This window comes from Python bivittatus, unplaced genomic scaffold (assembly GCF_059951505.1).
Source record: "Python bivittatus isolate LINGU-HERP-01145 unplaced genomic scaffold, Pbiv_v1 ctg000940_np1212, whole genome shotgun sequence".
Taxonomy (NCBI): Eukaryota; Metazoa; Chordata; class Lepidosauria; order Squamata; family Pythonidae; genus Python; species Python bivittatus.
This window is the reverse complement of record NW_028277123.1, coordinates 87,236-99,958: the sequence shown is the minus strand read 5'-3', so window position 1 is coordinate 99,958 and position 12,723 is coordinate 87,236. Positions and strand designations below refer to the sequence as shown.

The 12,723-nt window shown below is 45.7% G+C and overlaps 1 long non-coding RNA gene across 1 annotated transcript; it reads right to left on the bottom strand.

Moving 5' to 3' along the window:
• Positions 1-1,888: 1,888 nt before the first annotated feature.
• On the bottom strand, positions 1,889-12,490 carry LOC148213641 (uncharacterized). The gene is made up of 3 exons (XR_015794207.1): positions 11,465-12,490; positions 8,585-8,723; positions 1,889-3,582 (listed from the first exon to the last, which is right to left on the bottom strand). It is a non-coding gene; the product is annotated as an uncharacterized LOC148213641 (long non-coding RNA).
• Positions 12,491-12,723: the final 233 nt, after the last annotated feature.

Sequence of the window (12,723 nt, the reverse complement as noted above, 5' to 3'; positions counted from 1 at the left end):
TCTCACTTGTTCTGCTTTTCTGCTTTTTCCTTTTAGGCTCATTGCTTAATTCCGCGCTGTCTTGCTATATTTGTATTGTATTATGTATTCGTTGATTCTTTTATGTATAGTTGAAGATACGTTTTATGCCTAATTTTTCTCTTTTGTATCTTTTGATATAGATGTAAAGCCTGATATTTATATTTCATGTCTTCTGTTAATCTTACTACCCAACAGTAACAACAGTAATAATAGCAATTATGCCATTGCCGGATCTCCCTGGTTCTCCTGGCGTGCAGTCTTGGACACGGGAACACAAAGCATCTGGAGTGTCCGGGTTCTGGGAGAGAAGGAAAGGACGGAGTCTTCTTCCCAAAACCCGAACTCAAGGCTGGAAGCCAACCGGCTTTCTTCCAGAAGAATCCTTCAACTGACCAAGATGCAAGGGAGAAGGCGGTCGAAGCATGGCGCCCCATGTGGACTTCTCCCATGAAGAACCATTAAAGGAACGGGGTTTGTTCAGCCCAGTGTTTCTCAAGCTTGGCCACTTTAAGATGGTTGGACTTCAACTCCCAGAATTCCCCACCCTGCATGCTTTAAGATGGGTGGAATTCTGGGAGTTAAACACCCACATCTTAAAGTATGCTGGGTGGGGAATTCTGGGAGTCCCACAGATTAGAGTTACGAAGGTTCAGAAACTCTGCACCAGAGTATCAGAATCTTCTTTACTGTATGCTCTGCACTGCTTGCACACTCAATCCTTGTACTTGCACACACTCCCTACACACATGCCGCCCTTGTCAATTTTAATCCTGTCCTACCTCAGCGCAGGTATCTTGCTGCTGGTTGGGGTGATGATCAGATTGGTCTGTACGAAAAAAACACTTTCGCCCTAAGACGGGGGAAAGTATTAGAAAAAGACTGATTCAGAATTTTGCTAGAAAAAGTGGGAGGAATATGAAGGGAGGAGGACAGGAGGGAAGGGAAGGAAAGGAGATTATAGCTCTATTTAAACCATGGGCATAGTTTATGCCTCCACCCCTTTCCTTGAAATCCCAATATTCCCAAAGCTGATGTCCGATGTGGGAGGGTGGGGGGATTTGAATAGGTATATAGCAGTTGGTTTTAATACATCCTGGCTAGTCATTGCTGATTCCATAAAAGCTAAGCAGGGCTGGATTTAGCTGGATGTGAGACCAACAGGGTATCCCAGGGTTGTAGGCTAGACTCAGAAGCTGACGTTCCAGAAGAAGGTTACTGCAAACCAATTTTCTATCGTGGCCAAGAAGTCCCCGGGAGTGGTCTTGAGGGCATCTGTGAGATTTCATGAGATTCCTGGAAATTGTTCTCCTCTGCCTGAACTATCAGAGGACCTCTGCCAGTCCAAAGGACACCACCCTTCCCCAAACCTGGGCCTTTTAAATGGATTGGGCCACTACCCCATCTCCAGCATTGAGTTCCAGGCTGGGGATGATGGGCCCTGAAGCCCAAGCCTTCTAGGGCCTACCCGTTTGGGGAGGTTTGGAGGAGACAACGCAGAGGAGGTGAACCGGGTCCTGGAAGCAAAAGGTTCGGACCACGGAAGTCAGCCCGGTACCTGTGGGGCATGACGTAGTCCACCACGTCCCAGATCCTCTTGCCCATCTCCGAGGTGCCGGCGAAGACGACCCCCTTCAACCTGGTGATCCCCGAACTCTGGATCGAGGGATACACTTCCTGGTACCCCTTCTTAACGAGAAAGACCCACTTGTTTATGCAGCCAGAGGAAAGAGTTTAAGCCGTTAAAAAAAGGTATGGGGTGTGTGTGAATCGGGGCGGATTTCTGGGAGTTGAAGTCCACATGTCTTGATTGAATCCACTCAAAATAGAGTTCAAAATTAGTTCTTTTATTCTTGTGTTGTTTCGACAGAAAGCAAAGCAAGCATTTAATCAGTGTTTAATCAAAGTTGATTAATACCTACAATTTCCTTAGTTTCCTGTAATATATATTACAGTAAAATATATGCCCACCAAGGCAAGCAATAAATGTAAGTGCGCGACTAGGCTAACAACAGTGTATCAATAATCAATTGCCCACCAAGGGAAGCAATAAATGTAAGTGCGCGACTAGGCTAAGAACAGTGTATCAATAATCAATTGCCCACCAAGGCAAGCAATAAATGTAAGTGCGCGACTAGGCTAACAACAGTGTATCAATAATCAATTGCCCACCAAGGCAAGCAATAAATGTCAGTGCGCGACTAGGCTAACAACAGTGTATCAATAATCAATTGCCCAACAAGGCTACCCAAGTTTCTGTAAGTATTCTTGCCCAACAAGGCTACACGTTCACACAGAATAGTTACATTCACTCTCAACACAGTGGATCAGGCTGTGCTAGAGTGGGCTGGGAATCAGACTCAGGGCGTCCCCTGCTCCAACAAGAGTCGTCTCGCACTTCCAGGGAAGTATGGTCTCCATACTTCCTTTTATACCCAACTTGTTCACTTAGAATTCATCTAAGTCATCTCCATCCATTCTCACCCAGGTACAGGACATGCCAGGAACAGTTCGTGTTTGGTACATCTGGGTAGCTTGTTAGAATGGTACCTCTCGTCCCGTTTTCTTATACATTTATGACGTGTCACTTTATTCCTGACACCCACCAGCATTCCAGCCTTATCATGGTTGAGAACTCATTCGTACAAGGTATCTAGCGTACATCCCAACATCCCTTCATGCCAGCAAGGTGAGTTTCCTAGTAAAGTTCATGAATAGGATAAACATGGCTGTTCTATGGCTATATGATTATATAGATTTATATATATATATATATATAAGGCTTAAATTCCTTACAGTAATGATACAATAATAGAGTATAATAGGAATGCATACAGGTTTATAAATCCATTCTGGTTTCTGGTTTCTAAATTACTTGTTCAATGTTTTTACATAACTGTTTAGTTCATAGATACATGGCAATCCTTTTCAACAGAGGGCAAGACACTCACTCCTCTCCTTTTCCTTCCCTCTGATCTCAGCCGGCTAGAAATAAGAAGCATTGCTATAAAAAAAAAGATTTAAGAGCGCCGTGATTAAGGAGTCATCCTTCTTTTCCTTTTTTAAATGAGCGAACTGTGGACTTGGAAGGAAATTCTTATCTGGTTTAAATTCCGATCCTTCAAAGAATCCCAAACTGGCATCTTTATTAGGAACAATGATGGGGTGCCTCCCAAGTGAGCAACCTTTCCGGCTCAACTGCACTCTTCGTCTGGTTGGAGACAGAGAAGGGAAGATGTGCTGCTGTGCCTTGTGGCAGGGATGAAATGGAGAAGAGGTCGTGTGCATTGGGCATCAGGACAGCCTCTCATTAATCCTGGATCTTCAGTGCTTGCATTATACTGGGACCCCAGCTTTTCTGTTTTCATCCTTCCCGTCCCATTTATGGTTGCAGTTCATTGATCCGATGTTTCAATAATGCCGTCCTCTGTTCCAAGAACACGGGGGCTAAAAGCCGGTAGCATCTCTCCGCTCGTTTGCAGGACTCACTTTCCAGGTACACACAGAAGGCAGCTTACGAGTGAAAACAGCACACCCCAGAAATACGGAAGGCCAAAACGAAAGCTAATGAATTAAAAAGCGAATTAAACGTTACTACCATTACGATTATCCCATAGAAGGCTAAGCAATTTCCCTGTATTGTCAACCTCCAAGCGGTTTAAACCATTAAAATATAATGATAGGAACCAATAAGCTAAAACCATATCAAAATATACGTTTCTTAAAAATGCAGGGGAGGAAGAAAAAATCTGATGATGATGATGAAGATGATGTCATGCAGAGCTGAGCAATTCTTATCAGAGGAGGTGAGTGAATAAGCAGGTGGAAGAAATCCTGGGGGTGTCCCTGGGGGCAAGGGGAGAAAAGCTGTGGGATGACAGCATGATGCACCGGGTCACACACTGTGTGTTGCCCAAATACATGAAACTTTGCATTCCCACAGCACAACACTGCTTTTGTCATTTGGACACACGCCTTCAGCCTTACAGATTATTCTGAGATCTCCTAAGCGAATTCTTCCTCTTAGATTGCAAAAAGTGTGTTTTTCTCCCCAGATGTTTGAGGAGGTTACCCGAGGTGGACGAGAGGAGTCAGCGGCCTCCGTGTCCATCTCTCTGGCTAGCGGTGGAAGGGGACCGCTTGAGGGAGGAAGGTTGCCATGGCAACTGACAGGGTTAGGCCTATTTGACCGCAAGAGGCCAGAAGCCTCGACCTTGGCTTGTTAATGACATAACCAGGGTTGGGGAAAAGAACTGGCTTGCGGAGAGGATATTTAGCCACAAAATCCCAGAGGGGAAACGGGCATTTACTGGGAGTCCCCGGGCTAGGAACGCCCAGTTTAAGGACCAGCCATAGTGAAGAACGGAGCCTATGGCAGCAAAATTCAACTTAAATTCACAGTGGTTTGACTTAAATGCACAATGGTTTGAGTTCATGAGAAAATACTACAGATACAGTATTATACAAGATATTATACAATATACAATAATCCTGCACCGGCTTACGAATTCGGCTTGACAGATCGTGGGAACAGAACTCGGTCTTAAACTGAGGACTACCTTTAGGTCATCCTGCACTGAGTCCTAGCCTATTATTGCCATTTTCACACGTCTGCCAGATACTTCTCCTTGAATCCAGATCCTTCCCAAAGATCTAGGATACATATTTATTTATTTATCCATCCAATTTAGATAGGCCCCCATCTCACTTTTACAAGCGACTCTGGGCGCTTCACAACAATGTCAAAATAGCACGAAATACCGAAAAAACACTCTAATTATTAACAATGAAAAAACTATAGGAAATGAGCTAAAACGAACGTAAATGAAGGGATGGTAATATCCACTGAGCCTCCTCACCAGCTCGCTAGCTCCTGAACCACATGGTTGGAGCCGATGCGCTATTGGCAAGAGACGGGAGCTGAGACGGGAGTCCCTTTCTAGATCCTTCAGGGAGGCACCAAGCGCACGATTCCGGTCATCATGTGGCCTTCCCAAAGACGGCCAGAGTGGTCGACAAAACGGAGGACAGAAACAATCTCCGGCAAAGGCAATTAGGTTCAGCGTTCAGGAATAAACCATCCGCTACAGAACGGAACAACCTGATGCAGCGATTCAAATGATGTTTGTCCGAAAGACAATGAGATGAGCCTCTCGATGCAGCTTTTGGGTTGAAATGCAAAAAATAGGCGGATAGGTGATAGAGATGGGAAGGCCTGGAAAGAAGCCGGAAAAATTTGGAAAACAACAGTTTTTTTCCAGTTTATTTCCAAAGCCTTTTTTTTCCGGAAAAACGGAAAAACAACACGTGTGGAATACGTTCTTTTCCAAAGATAAATAAAAGATCTATGAGATGGTATCCAAACTAGATAACATGAAGACCTTATTGAAAGATTTCTGAGACTTTTGTAAATCCTAACTTATTGCAGGTTCTCTCAGCTGAAGACAAGCAAAGCCTGGAAGAGAATTCAGGTAACCCTGGACTTCTCCAGGCGGTTCTCAAACAGGGGAAATGTGCACCTGCACCACTAGGGGGCGCTTCAGGCAAACCCTCCAGTGTAGCTTCCTTGTGTCCCTTGGACCTCCGACAGGTGAGTCATTGCTGGTACACAGGGGATGATGGTTTCCGTCCTCCTCTCAGGCCTCGACTGACAGGTGAGGGGGTGATTTTGTCTGACAAACCACTTTCTTTTTTGTAACCCTTCAATGATTCCTATTAAAGCTCTCCACCATTGCAGCAGGATGTTTACCTACAGTCAGGTCAGTAAATTGGTGTTTCTTTTCCTCCTCTCAGGAAAAGGGTGAGACCAACACCTAGAGCTTGGAAACATTTCCACAGTGCAATTTCTGCTGAGAGCAAAGCTGCAATTTGCAGACATTGTGAGAAGAAATACTCTTTTCCCAATCCCACAAGGATGACCAAACACATTCTTGCGTGCCAGAGGTGCCCTAAAGACATTAAAGTTAAATGATGGGGACCAGAATGAAAGTGTAAGTAGCTTTTCCTTCCAGAGTTCGAATTCCAGAAACGCTATTTCTGCTGCTTCTGCATCACTGCAAAGTGTTTCTTCACCAGCAGCATCTTCAGGTAAAGAAGTGTTGCAAACCACTGCCTCGCAAAGATGCACCATACCTTCATTGATACATAAAGTGACACCTGAAAATCAGGAGAAAATGGATCATGCCCTTGCAAGAGCAACATCTGCTTCTGGATCAGCATTGTCCATAACTGAAAATGCATATTGGCAGGAAGCTTTTCAATTATTACGACCAGCGTATCGTTTGCCAAGCAGACATTCCTTGAGCAAGCCTCTTTCGGAGTCAGAATACGAGCGTGCGATGGGATCTGCACAAGGAAAAATCAGCGAAGCTCTATGTCTCGCAGGACTTACAGATGGACGGACAAATGTTCGGGGAGAAGGAATCATCAACTTTGTGATAACAACACCGCAACCAGTCTTTTATAGAAGCACTGAAACTGGAGAGAACAGACATACTGCAGAGTATGTATATCAGCAGTGAAAGATGTGCAGTTTTAGAGGACATTGAGAACATGGGTGAAGTCTTTGCTTTGCTGACTGACGATGCAAGTATCATGGAAGCTGCGTGGGAAATCATCATGGACAAGTATCCACAGATTACTGCAATAGGATGTGTACCTCATGGACTAAACTTACTTCTGAGTGGCTTCATGAAACTGGACACCCTTCAAAGGATTTATGGAAGAGCTAAAGAAGTTGTCAAGTACGTCAAAGCTACTCATGTTGTCACCGCAGTCTTCAAGAAGAAGCAAGAAGAAAAAAACGCAGAGAATAAAATAGTAACGCCGAAGCTCTGTAGGACAACACGCTGGGGTGGAGTGGTGGTCTCCTTTGAAAGTTTACTGAAAAACAAAGAAGCTCTTCAAGCAACAGGAATAACTGAGGATCTTAAAATCCCCAGAAATATCAGGAACGCTGTGCTTGATGTGGACGTGTTTTGGGTTCAGCTGCAGAACTCCCGGCAGATTTTAATGCCAATTTCTTCAGCAATCCGTTCATCTGAATCAGACCCGGCACTTTTGTCAGAAATTCCTAACCACGTGGCTGTGATAAAAGCATCTATTTTGGAAACCGAAGTGCATCTCCAAATTCAAGTGAAAGATCTTGTTAAGAAACGGGAAGAATATTGTTGCCCTCCAATACATGCTGCTGCAAATCTACGGGATCCACAACTCAAAGGCCGCGCTGTGAGTGATGAGAAAACAGCTGCTGCGTTTGACTGGATGACGAAAGAAGCTGTGCTCTTCGGACTTGAGGTTGGAAAAGGACTTTCAAAGGTTGCAGGATATGGAACATCTTCAGGGATCTGGCCAGGAACGCCCCTGGATTCTGCAAAACACATCCCTCCTGCAAGACGGTGGCCAGGTCTCTGCGCCACACCACCTCCGACACCGCTCGCATCTCGCTGACTGCAGATTCTGCATCTTCTGCTGCACATGAAAGAATCTGGTCTACGTCTGGTAATATTCACACCAAATCAAGAAACAAACTGACCCGCGAAAGGGGAGGAAAGCTTTTTTCAATCCGTGCAAACCTACCGTTTTTAGAAGTCCATGAGAAAAACGACAAAGAAGAAGAGGAGGAAGAAACGGAAAATGACGGCAGCAGTTCAGAAAATGAGACAGAAAAAAACTGCACGTATATCTTGTGTCTTCTGCTTCTTTTCTTTAAAGCACCACTCAAAGGGTAGACCTTCTATGGAGCTTCGATATTGAGGTGGACCTTAACTTTATTTGCCGGTGGCGCTAAGGGGCAAAGCGGATGATTTTTTATGTTGATGGTTTCTTGCTTTTTTTCTTGCTTTTCAGGGAAAGGGGGGTGGTTACCTGTTTTATTGCAAGCACAATACTTTTATGTACACTGCATTTCACGCAATTTGTAAAACTGCTCCACACTGAACTTTTTTTCAATTTTTCCAAAATTTCTATTTTTTCCAGAAAAAAATGGTTTTTTCTCATGGCTTCAACATTTCTGGAAATCTTACATCTCTATTCCCTACCCTTCCAAACCAGCCCCCTCCTCCACTCCAACCCCTCCCGCAAGCAGAGTCCAGAGCTGGTCACAGATCACAGATCGCTCCATCCGACAACAGGGGGAGACAGGAGGGGTGGAAAGAGAGGGTAACGTGGCAGGAGTTTCTACGATTATTTTTATTGTTTTCTTCGCCACCTAGTGTCACCTTGAGAGAGGGCGCAGGGTGGCCATCTCAATTGACATGAATTAATAAAATAAACAGAGCAGGGTCCTGGTTCAAAAAGAAGAGGGTGCGAATCAGAATTGCTGCAGTGTTTCACTTGATGACCACAAGTCTCCTCAACCGAACCCCACCTCTGCCATCTCAGCTCCCTCCAAGCCACGTCTGAAGGTCTCATTAAAGCTCCACAGTGGGGAGATAGTCCTTCCCAGAAAATGGAAGTCCATGACGCTCCTCCACTGGGAAGGGAGACCCTGCTGCACCTCTTCATCCTTCTTCACTGTAGGAGGGACCACCACCTGAAGGAAGGAGTGGACCTAGGTCTTTCATACCTCTCATGCCGTCTCCTGAAAGTTGCTCTTGGCCCAGCTGACCAGTTTCCCTAGTAAGAAGATGGGGCAGTAAGTTTGCTCTGCTTCGTGGCGACATGTTTTCAGATAGGCATCGTCTTTGGTGTCAAGAACGTTGGTTCTGCGTCAGAAAGGTAGGGAAGTGAGAAGTTCAGGAACCTGGTCATGCAAAAATGCAGTGTCCGTGAGCAACGTAGGCTCCCTCATTTTCGTAACTGACCACAGTATCACATCCCGTTATAACACCTACTCACAGGCACATGAGTCAATTACATCCTGCTGTGTTGGTTAAAAATCCAAGGGTCTCCTTATACGCGGATCGACTTATCCGCCAGTATATCCTGGAAATACTGGTACTTTAAAAAGAGTAATACTGTATAGATTTTTAGAAGCAGACCCTCGAATTTTCAGCCAGATCATGAAAATAAAAGGCGCATTTTTATGGTATTTTGGTTACCCTGATTTTGGAACCTGATTTTTGGGGTCCATTTTGGCACCTAAAATGCTTGGCTGAACTGTGAGTCTAGACGGTAAGTGAAAAGGAATTGCGTGCCGATTCTGCAACGGGTTTCGGATACCAGTCACACACGGTACACACAATATATCAAGAAAGGTCAAAGTTGCTAGCTGACACCATGCGGTGGAGATGTCTGCACACCACCGCTGTGCCCCTGAGGATACTTAGCCATTTAAAGGACTATTCAAAATAGGTATTTAAAGGAGTATTACAAATAAGGTACCATCTGGCTGTGAAAGAAACGGGATCCGTACGGTTCCCATCCTGTTGATACTGAAATCTTGAAACCTGGTATGTTTCCCAGACCTTGGGTTAGGTGGGTGCTCCTTCACGTACAGGACTTGAACTGTTAGTAAGAATGTTTATCCTGGGGCACGTTGTTCTTTTTCACTTTTACACTGTTTTTATAATTTTAAAGTTGTATGCTGCCCAGAGTCTTAGGGAGTTGGGCGGCCTTCTAAATCTAACTAAAAAAAAGTTAAACCATGGCACACCCGAGAATTTCACTCCTGGGTCAGCACACTCCACTCCCAGCAGCGCTGAAATGGAGCGTCCTGCAAAAGCTGAAATCCTTTTTCCTCTCCTTTCCTTATTCTCCTCTCTTACAACTCTCGGTCCACATATCGCTGAGCATCGTCCTCCTTTTTCTCCCAAGACTCTCCTCCAAGGCAGAACCTCTCCTCTAATGGGGTGGAAATGACAAAAAGAAGCAAAGAAGAAAAAAAAGACTAACTTGGAAAAAGTGGGTTCGGGAAAAGGGATAATGAAAGGGATGACTGTCGATAAGGGGAGGTCAAAAAGGTCAAGATGGCAGTCACAACCAAACATTTTGCAGATAGCAAACAGTTTCAATCACACAGTTGTAACCTCCATTTTGACTTTTTTGACCCCTCCTCAGATGCCACTAAATAATCGCGGAGGCTGTCATTAAAAGAGTAGTTTAAAATTTATCCTGCACGGAATCTCTTGGCTGTGTTCATTCATTTTGATGAAGGTGCATTTAAAAAGAGAAGGAAAAATTCCCAACAACTTTGGGTGGGGGTCCATAAAAGTAAGATAAACTCTAGAATGCCCACCCCCACCATACAAATTCAAAATCAATTCCTTGAATAGATTTACCAAAGAAAAAAGAAAAAAGCAGATACCTATACTGGCTGGGGAATTCTGGGAGTTGAACGCCACCCATCTTAAAGTTGGTCAGGTTGGGAAACACTGTACGAAACACTGAATTTCAGCGGTGCTTAAAAGTTTGTGAACCCTTTTAAATAATCCGCATTTCTGCCGAAATTTGACCTAAAATGTCATCTGTTCTCCAGACAAGTCCTACTAGCAGATGAAGAGAACCCAGTTAAACAAATGAGTCAAAAACATTATACTTGTTCCTTTAGTGGTGGAGGAAAGTGGTCCAAAGCTACATATTTGTGTGTGGCAGAAGTGTCCTGAAAATTCAAAAGCATTCGCAAATTTTTAAGCCCCACTGAATTCCGGAGGGTCTCCAGGCCTTGGGTCTTAATGATTCTTCTACCTTATAATATGAACGTGGGGGACCATAAAGGGATTGATTTTAAATCGTAACGTTATTTAGAGAAGTTGCTTGATTGTTTTTAGAGATTTCGTTGGAGTTTTTAATCTCGTTACAAAGCTTGTATTGTCTCTAATCATCATGAACGTGGCACATCTTACACTGATGTTTTAATCTTGCACATCTAAGCCGCCATCACTGAACGCAGTGGGTGACACGTTAGTTCCATAAAGGGCGACAACAGTAAGAACAGTAATTATGCCATTGCTGGATCTCCCTGTCTCCTGGAGTGCAGTCTTGGTCACGGGAACACAAAGCATCTGGAGTGTCCGGGTTCTGGGAGAGAAGGAAAGGACGGAGTCTTCTTCCCAAAACCCGAACTCAAGGCTGGAAGCCAACCGGCTTTCTTCCAGAAGAATCCTTCAACTGACCGAGATGCAAGGGAGAAGGCGGTCGAAGCATGGCGCCCTATGTGGCCTTCTTCCCATGGAGAACCATTAAAGGAACGGGGTTTGTTCAACCCAGCGTTTCTCAAGCTTGGCCACTGTAAGATGGGTGGGCTTCCACTCCCAGAATTCCCCAGCCTGCATGCTTGAGGATGGGTGGAATTCTGGGAGTTAAACGCCCACGTCTTAAAGCATGCTGGGTGGGGAATTCTGAGACTTGAAGTCCCACATCTAAGAGTTGCTAAGGTTCAGAAACTCTTCACCAGAGTATCAGAATCGTCTTTACTGTATGCTCTGCACTGCTTGCACACTCACTCCTTTACTTCCACACACTCCTTACACACACGCCGCCCTTGTCCATTTTAATCCCAGACTACCTCAGCGCAGGTATCTTGCCGCTCGTTGGGGGTGTTGATCAAATTGGCCATTACGAAAACAACACTTTCGCCCTAAGATGGGGGAAAGAATTAGAAAAAGACTGTTTCAGAATTTTGCTAGACAAAGCAGAAGGAAGATGAAGGAGGGAGGGAGGGAAGGAAGTGCTCCGACGCCGTGGTGGAGGCAGCCGGGGTCTCCTGCCATACTTCCTCACCACCCCCGCTCCCAGAGGCACTGAATGAAGGGATCCGGGAGGTCATCCAGCCCTCCCAGGGCAGTCCCGCAGCACCCCCGACGGATGCTTCCCTCCCCCGCCCCCCAGTTCTGTTCAAACCCCTCCAGCGAAGGAGAACCCCCAGCACCTGAGAAACATGCGTGGCGCTTCCCTCGCACTGCCCTGGCTGGCTTCTTGACTCTTCTGACCGTGCCCGTGGACATCCCGCGCCCCAGTGCCGCATTTCGGCATCAGTAACTGGCGAAGGCGGTCGCGAGAGGGAAGAGACGGCCCCGCCTGTGCTGCTGTTCCTCAGGTGCCCGCTAGAGGGCGGCAGAGACCACGAATGGCACAGCTTTGCTTCCCGCCAGCCTGTCTCAACCTGAGCGACTCTGAGATGGGCGGACTTCGACTCCCAGAATTCCCCAGGCAGCATGCTGGAGAGCCCCCCACCCAATACAGTTTTGGAGGCCCTCAACAGCCCCCTAAGAACGGTGCTGCGTTGTGTTGGTGTCACCCAGTGCAGAAAGCGTTGGATGAGATCCAGGTTCGAGTCCCTCATCAGGTGTGGAAACTCCCTGGGTGACTTTGGGCCACACACTTTCTCTCGGCCAGCCTACCTCACAGGGTTGTGATGGGGCTCCGAGAAAGCGAAGCGAACTGAAGAAAATCCTCCTGGCTCCTTGAATTTCACAGACACGTCAGGGTGATTCTCTGGGTAATTATGCAGCCACAATTTACCATTGCCCATTGGAGTGAGGTTTTGATTTCCATGTCACCTCTGCAGACCTGGGAACTCTTAGTGGTCCCCCATCAAAGCACTAACCAGGATTGATCCTGACTGGTTTTCAGGTTCAGCCAAGATTGGCCAGCTGCAGAAAAAATATCCTAATTTGCAACGAGGAGCCATTGTGCAAGGAGTAGAAACTACCTTTTAACAAAACGTCCTGGTCACAAGGCTTTCTGATACTTAACGGTTAACGTGGTTACGCTTGGAATTTGAATGTCTTTACAAAAAGGAAGGGGTCACACCAAGGGGAGACC